Below are 11,540 nucleotides of genomic sequence, written 5' to 3' on the forward strand. Positions count from 1 at the left end.
TTACTGCATCAGAAACTGTATTATAATAAGATCCTACAGGTCTGCACATAATTGTTGAGAAACACTGATGTAGAGAATATGACCCAGATCACTGACCCCAGGGGTGAAGTCCTTACTCATCCTGGCTGCCTGAAGGCAACATTCACCGGTTCACACCCTCACACTTGCCCTCTCACCTTGGCTCCTGCAATGATCTCTTCCTGTGGTGTTCCCCTGAACCAAATCCTCCCCATCCTTTGAAGTCTGGCTCAAAAGCCACCTCCTCCAAGAAGCCAAACCTGGTCTTCCCTCCAGGAGTGATCTTTCCTCTTTCTGGATCCCAATATCCCAGGCCATGCACTTTCTATCTTGGATTATAATTTTTATGAGCATAATTTACCTCCCTCTCTAAATTATGTGCCCTTCAAAGTCAAGATCTGGTCTGATTCATTTCTATATTTCCCAAAGCCACACGTTACTTTGCGAAGTTTCTACCACAAACTGGTTCTTCAATACATTCATCCTTACTGTTTCTTTCTGTCTCTAATTGAGGTGTCCAGAGCAATTAAGAAATTCACATTACTCTTCTTGTTATTTAGACAATCTTTCCCACATAAGATTATGATCTAGGCTCGGAAAAGTTTACCTAAAATATTCAGTTACTGTCACCAAGCATGAACACAGACACCACCACCTCCCCCCCACCCCCCCGCCAAATGCACATATACTTTGTTTACTATTTCATTTGTTCTTTACCGTGAGAAGAGCAATCGGCTAGAATTTATCGAGGTAGCAGGGAAATGACTTCTCTACACCTGATGTGCCAATTCTAGAGTGATTTAGAGTCTTACCAAAAAAGGAGAAAGAACTTGATCCTATTACAGAATGGAACATAGTATCCAGGTCCCAAAGTCTCTATCAGGACCGCATTTGGGACAAGCAAAGGTCCCCTGGCCCTCGTTCAGTCGCTTAATGGAGAAGACTGCAAAGACAGAATGCCACTGGTGTTCTTCCAATTATAGAGTCATCTGATTAGAATTACAGTAAATGCATAGCTCAGTTTGCATTGTCCTGAGCTGAACCAGGATCCAAGCTGCTATGGTGGGAGCCTCTGAGGGTACTGAACTCTGAAACTCATGCAAGGGCTACCCTGGAAAGGGGACAGACGCAAGTTAGGACACTCCATTTCTGGGGACCCCAGAGCTCTGGAGGCCAGAGCTGGATATATAGTTGTATTAATGTTTGAAAAAAAAAACTCAACACATACTCCACACATTAAACCAACTTAGACCTTTGGAAAAAAGGTTTGCCCTTGGGTTAATTTTAGAATTAATTGTTCCTGTTTATTCCTAGCCTGTTAGCATTGATCCTTGAGAGGTGGTCTACACAGCACAAGTTTTCTGAACCATAAGATCCTATTTTGGTCCATGGCTAAGTGAGTTTTCTTGTTCTGTCTTGCTGTAGAGGACAAGGCAGGAATTAGATGAAAGAATCACAAACCCAACCATTCCACTGGCAGCATGAGGGTTGGGAATTGCCAGGGTGTCGGGCCAAACCTGACGGTCGTGTTATTGTTGCTTCTACTTTAACTATCAAACTGTTAAGCATTACTGCCCCAAACCGGGCCACGGGGGCAGGCACCACACTTCGAAGCCACCAAGTCAGAGTGCTATTGGATGAAACTCTGCTCTACTGGACCGTGAAATGAGTTTTCAAAGGGACAGAGAATGACAGACGTGCAAGTCGTGACTAAAACGGTCTCACCAGAGTGGTAACGCTCATCATGGAGCAAAAGGAAGCACCACCATGTGACGGGACTCTGCCCAAGTCCTGGGGAGAGCCAGACCGAGTCACAGACCAGAGAACGCTCTGGAGATGAGCTCTGGAGCCTCTGTTTCCTCATCCACAAGGCTGGCTTCACATGTGCATCATGAGAGACACAGGCAATTACATATTACTCTTTTTTTAAGGTAGCAGTTGAATCCAAGCGCTGAAACTTGCTGGCTGGGTGACTTTCTGGGCCTCTCTTTCCTTGTCCAGGCCCACCCACCTCCCAGAGTCATCATGCTCATCCAAAGAAGACGAGAAGGGTTGGGGGTTGCCCTGACTCACATTGGGAGGACAAATCTACTGTCTTATTTTCTAAATGTCCTTCACAGAGGAGAGTTGAGAAAGTTCCCCATAACTAGGCTTTCCTACAGCATTAAGGCTCTTGCCACTCTCCTTTCCTCATCTTCACGAACCCCGGGAATCAAAGATGCATCAAAATCAAGGAATACACAGGAACCAAATCACAGAATATATTCATGCATACACACACACACACACACACACAATTGTAAATGTATTTTTTAAAAACTTACCACATTTAACAAGCAAACTCTTAACTGTCAGGGAAATTCATGTTCAATTAGGAACAGGGAAGGAGAGCATTGGATCGTGGGGGTGAAGGGGAAAGCTTTAATTACTGGTTGTTTGGAGAAAACCAACATGCCCATCCCTACCCTGACTATTCTGATCATGCTATCCATCACTCTCCATTTGGTCTACCCTGATTCATCATTGCACTACCTGCATTATAAATCAAACTTAATTTGGCATCAGTTCAGACTCACTGGGCCCTCATCAACAGAAAATCTTGAAATGATGTAGAAGCCATCCATAAAATGCTTGTACTGAAAGTGTTGCGGAGAAAACTTACCTGCAGCTTGGGATTGGGTGATAGGACAACAACGAGAGAGAGAGAGGGCCCTTCCAGACCACAAACATAGGCAAACTGTGATCCAAAACCAGGTTAAGTACTACCCACGGTTTTCCCGTGAGGGCTTCATGTTCCAGAAATACAGCATGTCAAACTGCAAAGACCCAGAAATCTTGGACCAACCACCTTGTATTAGAGGTGAGGAACCCAGGAAATGACTGTGCCCGAGGTCATACAGCCAAAATGTGGCAGAACGGAGGTTAGAGGCCAAAATGCCCACTGACATTCTGAAGACTGTGCCTCCCCTCCAAGGTCCCAGAGATGGGAACTTATTAAACAGCATAGACACATTTCCTAATTTCCCTCTGAAGATTGCGGAGTCTGAGTGTTCTTAACCTCTTGTATGACAAACCAGAAAACTCTGCCAGGCCTTCCCCTCTCAGAAAGTAGCAGCTCTGTGTTGCAGACATCGGGATTCTATGCCCAACTCAGACAGGAATCCTCGTGTCTGATGTGCTTTGGCTCCAGACCAAAGCCCCGTTGTTGCTCAGGAAGAAAAAGGGTACCAGAAAGAAGGAAAAGGAAGGGAGCTGTCTCTTCTCAGGGGCACCCTGAGAAGCACAGTGCTCATGTCAGTACCCTGCATCCGGCTAGTCAAAGCCCTCCTCTTCATTTAGAGAGGGGTAGATATGGGAATGGGAAGCCACTACTGTCTACTGGAGGCTGACCATGCAAAATCCTGGGCTGCATGTGTGTGTCTGGGTGTGTGTTTAATGAACACTCCATAGCTCTTTGCTGACCTTTTACCTCAACTTCCAATTGTTAGTCCTTGAGAGAATGTCTGCAGATGACTTGTATTTCGCCATTTCTTGTTAGTATTAGTATTCTGAAAGGTACGTAGGTGTGTGCTCTTCCACATCACAGATGAAGACGTCAAGACACAGAGCTCCTAGTCACAGAGCAAACCCAGAAGTGGAAGTGGCTGGAAGATCCAAGTCCAAGCTCAGCAGCAGCTTCCCAGGATGGGCACAGGGCCGTGCGCTCAATCACCCCCAACAAGGTGCCACCAGCTTCCAGACCATCCTGCACTGTTATTTTGCTAGAATGCTTGTTATAACAAGCATTGGTAGAATGCTTGTTATTTTACTAGAATGCTTGTCTTCTCTTTATTAATGCCTTCTTTCTGGGACAATATACCTTGCCCCCTACCCTCACACCCTCCACCATACCCTTAACACATACACATTCACACACACAATCTAATTACTTGTATTCGTTTTTTTCAGATTCAGCTTCAGTGACATTTCTTCAATGAGGCCCTTCTTTACCACCCCCCAAAAACAGGTCCCCCTAATCTATGGTCTCTCACATCATCTTCTTTTCCTTTTTAACACTCTTCAAACATCCACAGGATTGTAACCATCTGCTCTGAGTCTCTAACCTTCATGTCAGGCACTCAGGCATTGTCCCTGAATTTTGCTCTCCATCATGCCCCCACATTCTTGCCCAGCACCCGGTACCGAGGAAGCAACAAAAGGGGTGAATGCAGTAAAGAGCTGATGGGTCAACAAAAGAATATAAGCATAGTCAAATCTTCAGTAATTCATCTCTCGTTAGTAGTACTTTAAAAGCTTGTCTCCGGGACGCCTGGGTGGCTCAGTTGGTTGCTTAACCGAAAGCAGATGCTTTCTGCCTTCGGCTCAGGTCATGATCCCAGAGTCCTGGGATCGAGCCCCGCATCGGGCTCCCTGCTCAGGGGGCTCCCTGCTTTTCCCTCTCCTGCTCCCCCTGCTTGTGCTCTCTCTCTCTCTGGCAAATAAATAAATAAAATCTTAAAAAATATATAAGCTTGTCTCGACAACCCAACAACGACCCAGCATCTGTGAACGCATGCTACTCTCCTTTTATACCTCCTCTTTCCTGTACTTGCTCCCACCGTGTGCTTACAGTTCCTGCAGTCCTGGCTTCCCTTCCCCAGAGTCAGCCTTCAGTGTCAGTCTCAAAGTAACACTGAGAAACCTTCCTTGAACTCTTCATAGAATATGAAACACCCTTTCACTGTTTGATCCTTGCATCCCCTGATCAGTGTGCCAGGGCTGAGACGCTGAGTTACCTATCTCCATGGGCCCTGCGCGGGCCCTTCTTATAGGTGGTACTTAGAAAATATTGAATGAATGAATCAAAGGATCAAGGGTTTCCAACATGAGATGTTGTGTCCTTGAGAGAAGAATGCCTCCAGCGGAGTATTTTGCACATAGTAGGCACTCACCGACAAGTTTACTTCAATGTCATCCTCTCCCGAAGACAACACAGAGAGCAGAGCAATGTAGAAGAAATGGTATAAGCTTTAAAATAATTCAGATATACCTGCTCTGTGACCTTGGAGAAATGGCTTCAGTTCAAAAGCCTCATGTTCATCTGAGGATAATGCCGCTCCCCATTGTAATGGAGAATGGATATTAACACATTTGGCATTTGTCTGGCACCCTGGAGTTGCTCCTTTGCCCCCCTTCCTTCCTGAGAGTCACTGAGACTGGCCAGCCTCGCTCCTCCTTCTGTCTCCTGGGAAGAAACAGCGGTAAAGGAATTTGGAACCCAGAGTCTGAGACCCTTCCTCTTGTCCCCATTTGGTCCCCTATGCCCAGCAGCTCCTGCCCAAACCCTCCCCTCCCTGATGGAGGGGAAGGTGATAGGAATAGGCTGAAAGGATAGATGACTCAGCTCCTGTGACTAAGGCGAGGAGGTGGTGGTGGTAGGTAGGGCACGGGGGCTGAAGAGGAAATAAATGAACACTCCTTCTGATGAAGGAGGACTCCAAGATAAAGGGGTTTGGCCCTGCTGGGCTCCTGACTCTGACACAGAGCAGACAAGTAGGGGCCTGAGTGCCTTCCCAGGGCATCCTCCATTCCACCCCTTGGCAAACAAACTCCCTGCTGGCCCAGGGGGACCTTCCAGAGCAAATGCTGGGCATCTTTCTGTCCTGTGGAGCTTTTCAGCCCACGCGCTAAGACACATCTGAATACCACTTTTGATGAATTGGTTTTGAGATAGTGTTCCGCCTCACCGAAATCAATGTGCATGCGTTCTAATCCTGACAGCTACCTGACTTCCAACCTTGGCCTCTCTCCTGAGCTCCAGACTGCTTCCTCCAGCCACATCACCACTTTGACGTCCCCAAGCATTGAACAAGAAATAAGTTTAAAACTGTACACACAATGGCCTCCGCACCTGCCTCCCTCAGCTCCTCTCCTGGTTGACTGTACCTCCATCTACCCGATCGCCAACCTAGGCGCTGAGACACCCTGTGCCCCTCCTCCACCCATACTCCACATCGCTCCAGGACTCATGTCACTGCATCCACTTCCACCTTGCCTTCCCCACCGCAGCTGGAACTGGCCAGGCCCTCATCATCATGCACTATGACTCTTTCTGGCATCTTCCAACTGGTCTCCCTGCCTTCAGTCTCTCTCCAGTCCACTTTCTAGACTGTCTGCAGAATGATATGCTTAAACCTTCTTTCAAATCTTGTTATCCCCCTGCTTAACATCCTTCGATGTTTTCCCAGTTCCTGCGGGAAATAATCCAGACTCTTGGGTCTGGCATATAAAGCCCTTCTTGATGCAGTACCCCCTCGCCACCTTCTAACTTTGCCTGCTGACCCCACCCTACAAACTCATGTGTGCAGAGACACACTCTAGATTCCAGCCAGCCCCGAGCCCCGTATCACACCAAGCTTTTCTCACCTCTGGGTCTTTGAACATGTTACCTTCTCATAGGTAAGCACTTCTGTGTCTTTGGAAAAAAATTTTTCTTACCAGATTTGGCTCAAATGTCATCTCTGATGTGTGGCCCTCTTAGACACCCAGAAATGAGTTGATAGCTCCTTCTGTGAGTTCTGTCAAAACATAGTCACTCCCAGTAAGCACCCGTTGGCATTGCGACTTCTTGTTTTTACATGTCTCTCTCCACTAGACTGGGAAATCCTCAAAGGTGAATTCTTCCACAGAATGCCTACTCAACAATTTTTTTTTTTTTTTTTTTTAGTAAATGAAATATCAGAGACAGGTATGAAGTAATAAATAAACTACTTTTGTCCCTTGATCCTCAGTGTTTCCATCCATAAAATAGGTATCTGAACCAGATACCTTACAACACTACCAGCATCAGATTTCATACTGCATCATCCTTCAAGTATACAGCTCATATCCTTGGCCCACTCAGTAGTAGGAGATTTTGCTGAGTTATTTTTCCCAAGGAAGGAGTGGGACTGTGGTCCACCCACACAGCAAAATGGCTGGTCTCAGTAGCTCCGATTGAAGTCACAGAACTGCTCAAAGACAGGGTTCCACACAGGGACCCAGAAACCCAGGACCCACGCTGCCACAGGCCGGGATTCTGGCCATGTCCTAGCACACTCGTGGTTATTGTCCACCCACATGGGTTCTTGTTCGTGGGCACTCACACAGACATTGTCACAGTCCTCGGGAGGCACAGAGGGTGACGCATCTGTGCAAAGGAACCACCCACAAAGTCTCACCTCCCCCAGGTCACCGTCCCCATGATCCCCACACCTCCAGCACCGCCTACACACTCACATACCCACAGGGTTCTGGGTTGTCTGTCTGCAAATCTGGAGTTTTACACATTGGACCACAACGTCTTTAAGCAGGTGGAGGCAGGTGAACCTGTATGCTGATGACTCTCTTCCTCTGACCTTCATTGGCACCTTGCCCCTTAGTAAAGAGCTTCTGCCAGTGTGCTGGCCTGAGCAGATCTGCATTCACCTTCCAGGTTTCTCTGGGAACATTAGTTTATCTCCCTGAGCCTCAGTTTTCTGACCTATAGAATGGGACTAGTGGCCCTGCTTACTTTCCTTACATTGGTATTACCAAGATGCAATCTACTAGCACATGGGCAGGTGCTTCATGAACACAGGCACAATGCAAACATGTAAGATTCACAGGAGGCATGACAGTGGTAGACACTAGGTTCTGCCTCTAAGGAAAAGCACCTTGTCAGACATAAGGGCACAATTCAAATCCAGATATTTATTGAGTGCATATTCTGTGCTAGATGCTGTGCAAGGGATTGTCGCCAACCTTAACCATAACTATCCCATAGCTGAATTTGATAGCGTTTTAGTTTCGTACTTGTATAGCTGAAATCCCATGTTTGTTTTGAGGTTTTATGCATGTTCATGCATTTTACATATAAGGGAATAGAAACAATATTTAAATAAGTATAGGTGTGTGTGTGTGTGTGTGCGCATGCACATGCACACATTTGAGAGAAAAGAATACTTTCCCAGGAGTTAGGAATGAGGATAATGAAAAAAAGCATGAGTTCTAGAATAAGACATCCATATCCAAGTTCAAATGCTGACTATGACTTACCAGCTTTTGGACTCAGGAAAAGTTTTGAATTCACTGAAGCCTCAATTTCTCCACATTACAAATGGAAATGAGGAAAACTCTCTCATAGGTCTGCTCTGCAAATTAAATAAAATCGTGCACACAAAATATTGAACTGTGTCTAGCACAGAGAGGGCTCAAGAAATGTCACTACCCCCAGAATGCTTGCATTTCACTCAGGCGCTCCATGACCTGGGGCAAGTCACTGAGACCCCGCACATATTTCTCATCTATAGAAGGAAGGGGTTAATGTGACAATTCCATGGATTCCTTCCAGCCTCGGGATGCCAACGTCGTATATCAAATAACTACTTTACGCAAGCACGTGGGTTTAAATAATGAGCGCGGCCCAGGGGAAGCCCCTTCAGTCTGATGTTTCCTCCATTTCCAAAGTGTTTCCTTTCTCCGAACATGCCATTTGTTGGCTCTCATATTTTCAATACAGAGCCCATTGATGGCTAGGAAAAGGAATGTCCAGCGCAGCTGCGGGTCCACTTGAGCCCTCCTAGCTAGCGCCCTCAAGCCGCTCTCTGTGAGCTCTGTGTTTGCAGAGCCTGTTGTTGTAGCCATGTCTGGAATCCCGGACACCTGCACGTCAGCTTCCTGGGCATTTCCACTCCCCTCCTCTGCCCCCCACCCTTGGCTTCCATTTGCATCTGAAATGCAGCTGCTGGGGCCCTAAGGAGGGGAGCCAAGTGGACAGGACATCTCCTTGTCTGCTCTCCCTCCCTTGAGTCAAACTGAATCTGAAGCGCCTCTGTGCGAGGGCTTTTGTTGCCTCGTCATTATGTTTAAATGAGCCTCATCTGCAGGAGCATTTTTTTTTAAAATAAAATAAAATAAAACCACCACAAGAGACCAAAGCAGATGACATCTGTTCTTTCGATGAAAGCTTTTTTGGTCCTGAATTAGACTAAAAAAAGAAGAAAAGAAAAATTGAAAGGGGCTGGGCCTCATTTGTACCATTCCTCCCCCCCAAAACAAAACAAACAAAATGAGTCTATGCGGGGGGCAAAGGGGTGCTGAATGGATAAGAAGAGGAGAGACAAGGGCAAATGAAAGAGACCCTTCCCACTTCTCCAGCAGTTTTGCCTTCACTCCACACCAGGAATATGCAGACACCATTCCTTTAAGTGCCACTTATTTTGGAAGATGTTCAAATTTCTGTTCTCAGTGAGCATTTCATGGGCAAAATATTTAACAACACTTTAGTCGTTATCCCAGCCTTCTCCAGTAATCTTTGTTTATCAAATAGGGCAGGTGGGTCTGATGCAGGTGGTACCTGGAACAGACTTTGGGAAACGGTGATCTACATGCTGATAACCCCGAAATCTTGATCTCCGTCTTAGCTCTTGTCTACAAACTAAACCCTTCAACCCAGCTCACACACTGAACTTCACCCTTTCTCTGTCAACACCTGCTTCTTGTTCACTGAAACTTACCCAGCCCCAAATTCCTGGATTCCTTGACACCTCCTTCTTCCACAAGGATGCCGCACCCTACCCGTGGCCAAGTCCTGTCAATGTTTCCCCAAAACATCTCTGATCCCTCCTCTTGTCTCTGCTCCATTGTCACTGCCTGAGTCCAGGCCACCTTTGTCTCTTGCTTAACATGTGTCAAAACGTGCCCCACCCAGTGGCCAACCTTGTTGATTATGATCACTCCTCAAGCAAAACACTTTATAGTTCTTGGATAGGGTTTAAATCCCTCAGCTTGGCTTCCCAGAAAGTTCACAAGCTGGTCCCTGCCTACCTCTCTGACTAATCCACACCTACTGCCCTCTATCCCAGCCCAACCAAACTTCTTCAAGTCCTCGACCTTGCTTCATGCTCTCTCACCTGGGGCCTTTGCACATGCCGGTTTTTCTACCTAAAACACCCTCTGACTCTATCTGTAGATTTCCTCCACTCAAACTTCAGATCTCAATTTACATGCACTCCTCCAGGAAGCTTTCCCTGACCACATCTGCCCACCCCACCCCCCAACCACCAAACTACGTTGGTGCCCCTACCAAGTGTTCTTGGCCCTGTGTGCTACCCCTCTCAGAGCATTTGCTCAATGTATTGTTATTACTTATTCAATATTTATCTTCTCCGCTGAAAACTCGGCAGCCATGGAGTGGGTATCACTCTTATTTTCTCAAATATTAACTGATAAGCTTCAATGTTCCTGCAGCATTGCTAAAAAGACCACTTTCTACAAAAGGTAAAATTATATATATGTATTTGCAATGGAATTCTTCCCCTGGGATTTTAGGTGTATTTCAAAATAGCACCTTGAATCCAGACTAAGAAGGCTGTCTACAGCTTCAATTTCATTTCCAGACCTCATTCCTGCACAATCAAAATTTGATGCCAAGTTCCAAAGATGAGACTATTTCATGGACGAAATGAGCCAGGTAAAGGGATCTCCTTACCTCCCTTTTGAAGTCTCTAAGACCATTTCCTCCTGAAGTTTTTCTTTTTCATCTTCCTCATAGTCCCTGATGCTTGCCAGGCTCCTTCCATAGCAAGGAACACAGTGGAATATGGGGGGGGGGGGGGGGGCAAGGAAGGGAGCCAACTAGCCTTGACTGTTGACCAAGTGCCAGGCACTCTTTGACGCCTTCTATGCTCTCTCCTAGCAGCTCCGTGAGGTACACACCATCCTCCTCCATCCACCAATATGGAAACTGTGGCCCAGAAGGCAAAGCGATTGGCTGTGGTCATACTGCTGTAAATGGCAGAGCTGGGACGTGAACTCAGATCCGCCAACTCAAATTAGCCACCTCTTCGATTCTAGGCTGGCACCTTGCAAGGAGTAGAAATCCCAGAAGAGGAGTCTGGCACAGAGCCGTAAGTTCTCTCCCAGCCTGAGAACCTTAGCAGAACCCCACTTAGCAGACATGGGAAAGAACAAAGGCAGCAGGGCCAAAAACTAGTTCTCCTGGAGGGCACACAGAATCGGAGAGAACAGGCTGGAAACCAGGAGGCTCTCTCAGCTTTTCAGATGTTGCCAGCCTCATCATATCTCCTAGGCAGGCATCATACTGTCCAGGGCAGATCATTGGTCTTCTATAAGTGTCTCTCCACATCCCTCATCCTCTTAGCTTCTTGGGGGTTAAGGACCTTACTGCTTTAAGATAACTGACAAAACAAAACAAAACAAAACAAACAAACAAAAACTCCGTGATTGAGAACCCAACCATTTTGTTTTTCTTTAAGCCAACACAGCAAGCTTAAAATTCTAGTTTGATGGTAGGATTTGCCAGTAGTTAGGTTGCATCTTGTTCCCCTTCTGGTCATCTCACATTCTTTCTAGGATTTTCTCCCTTAGGAAGTGGAAATGAAGCATGTTTGCAAAATCAGACAGTGGGGTGGTTCTACCAAAGACTGCTTTGTTCACTAGACTGCTAGTTATGAATGAGTGGGGGAGATTGAATTTGCTTACCATTAAAACCCCTCCGCATA

The sequence above is a fragment of the Mirounga leonina genome, unplaced genomic scaffold, assembly GCF_011800145.1.
Source record: "Mirounga leonina isolate KUSES-001 unplaced genomic scaffold, KU_Mleo_1.0 Mir_115, whole genome shotgun sequence".
Lineage (NCBI taxonomy): Eukaryota > Metazoa > Chordata > Mammalia > Carnivora > Phocidae > Mirounga > Mirounga leonina.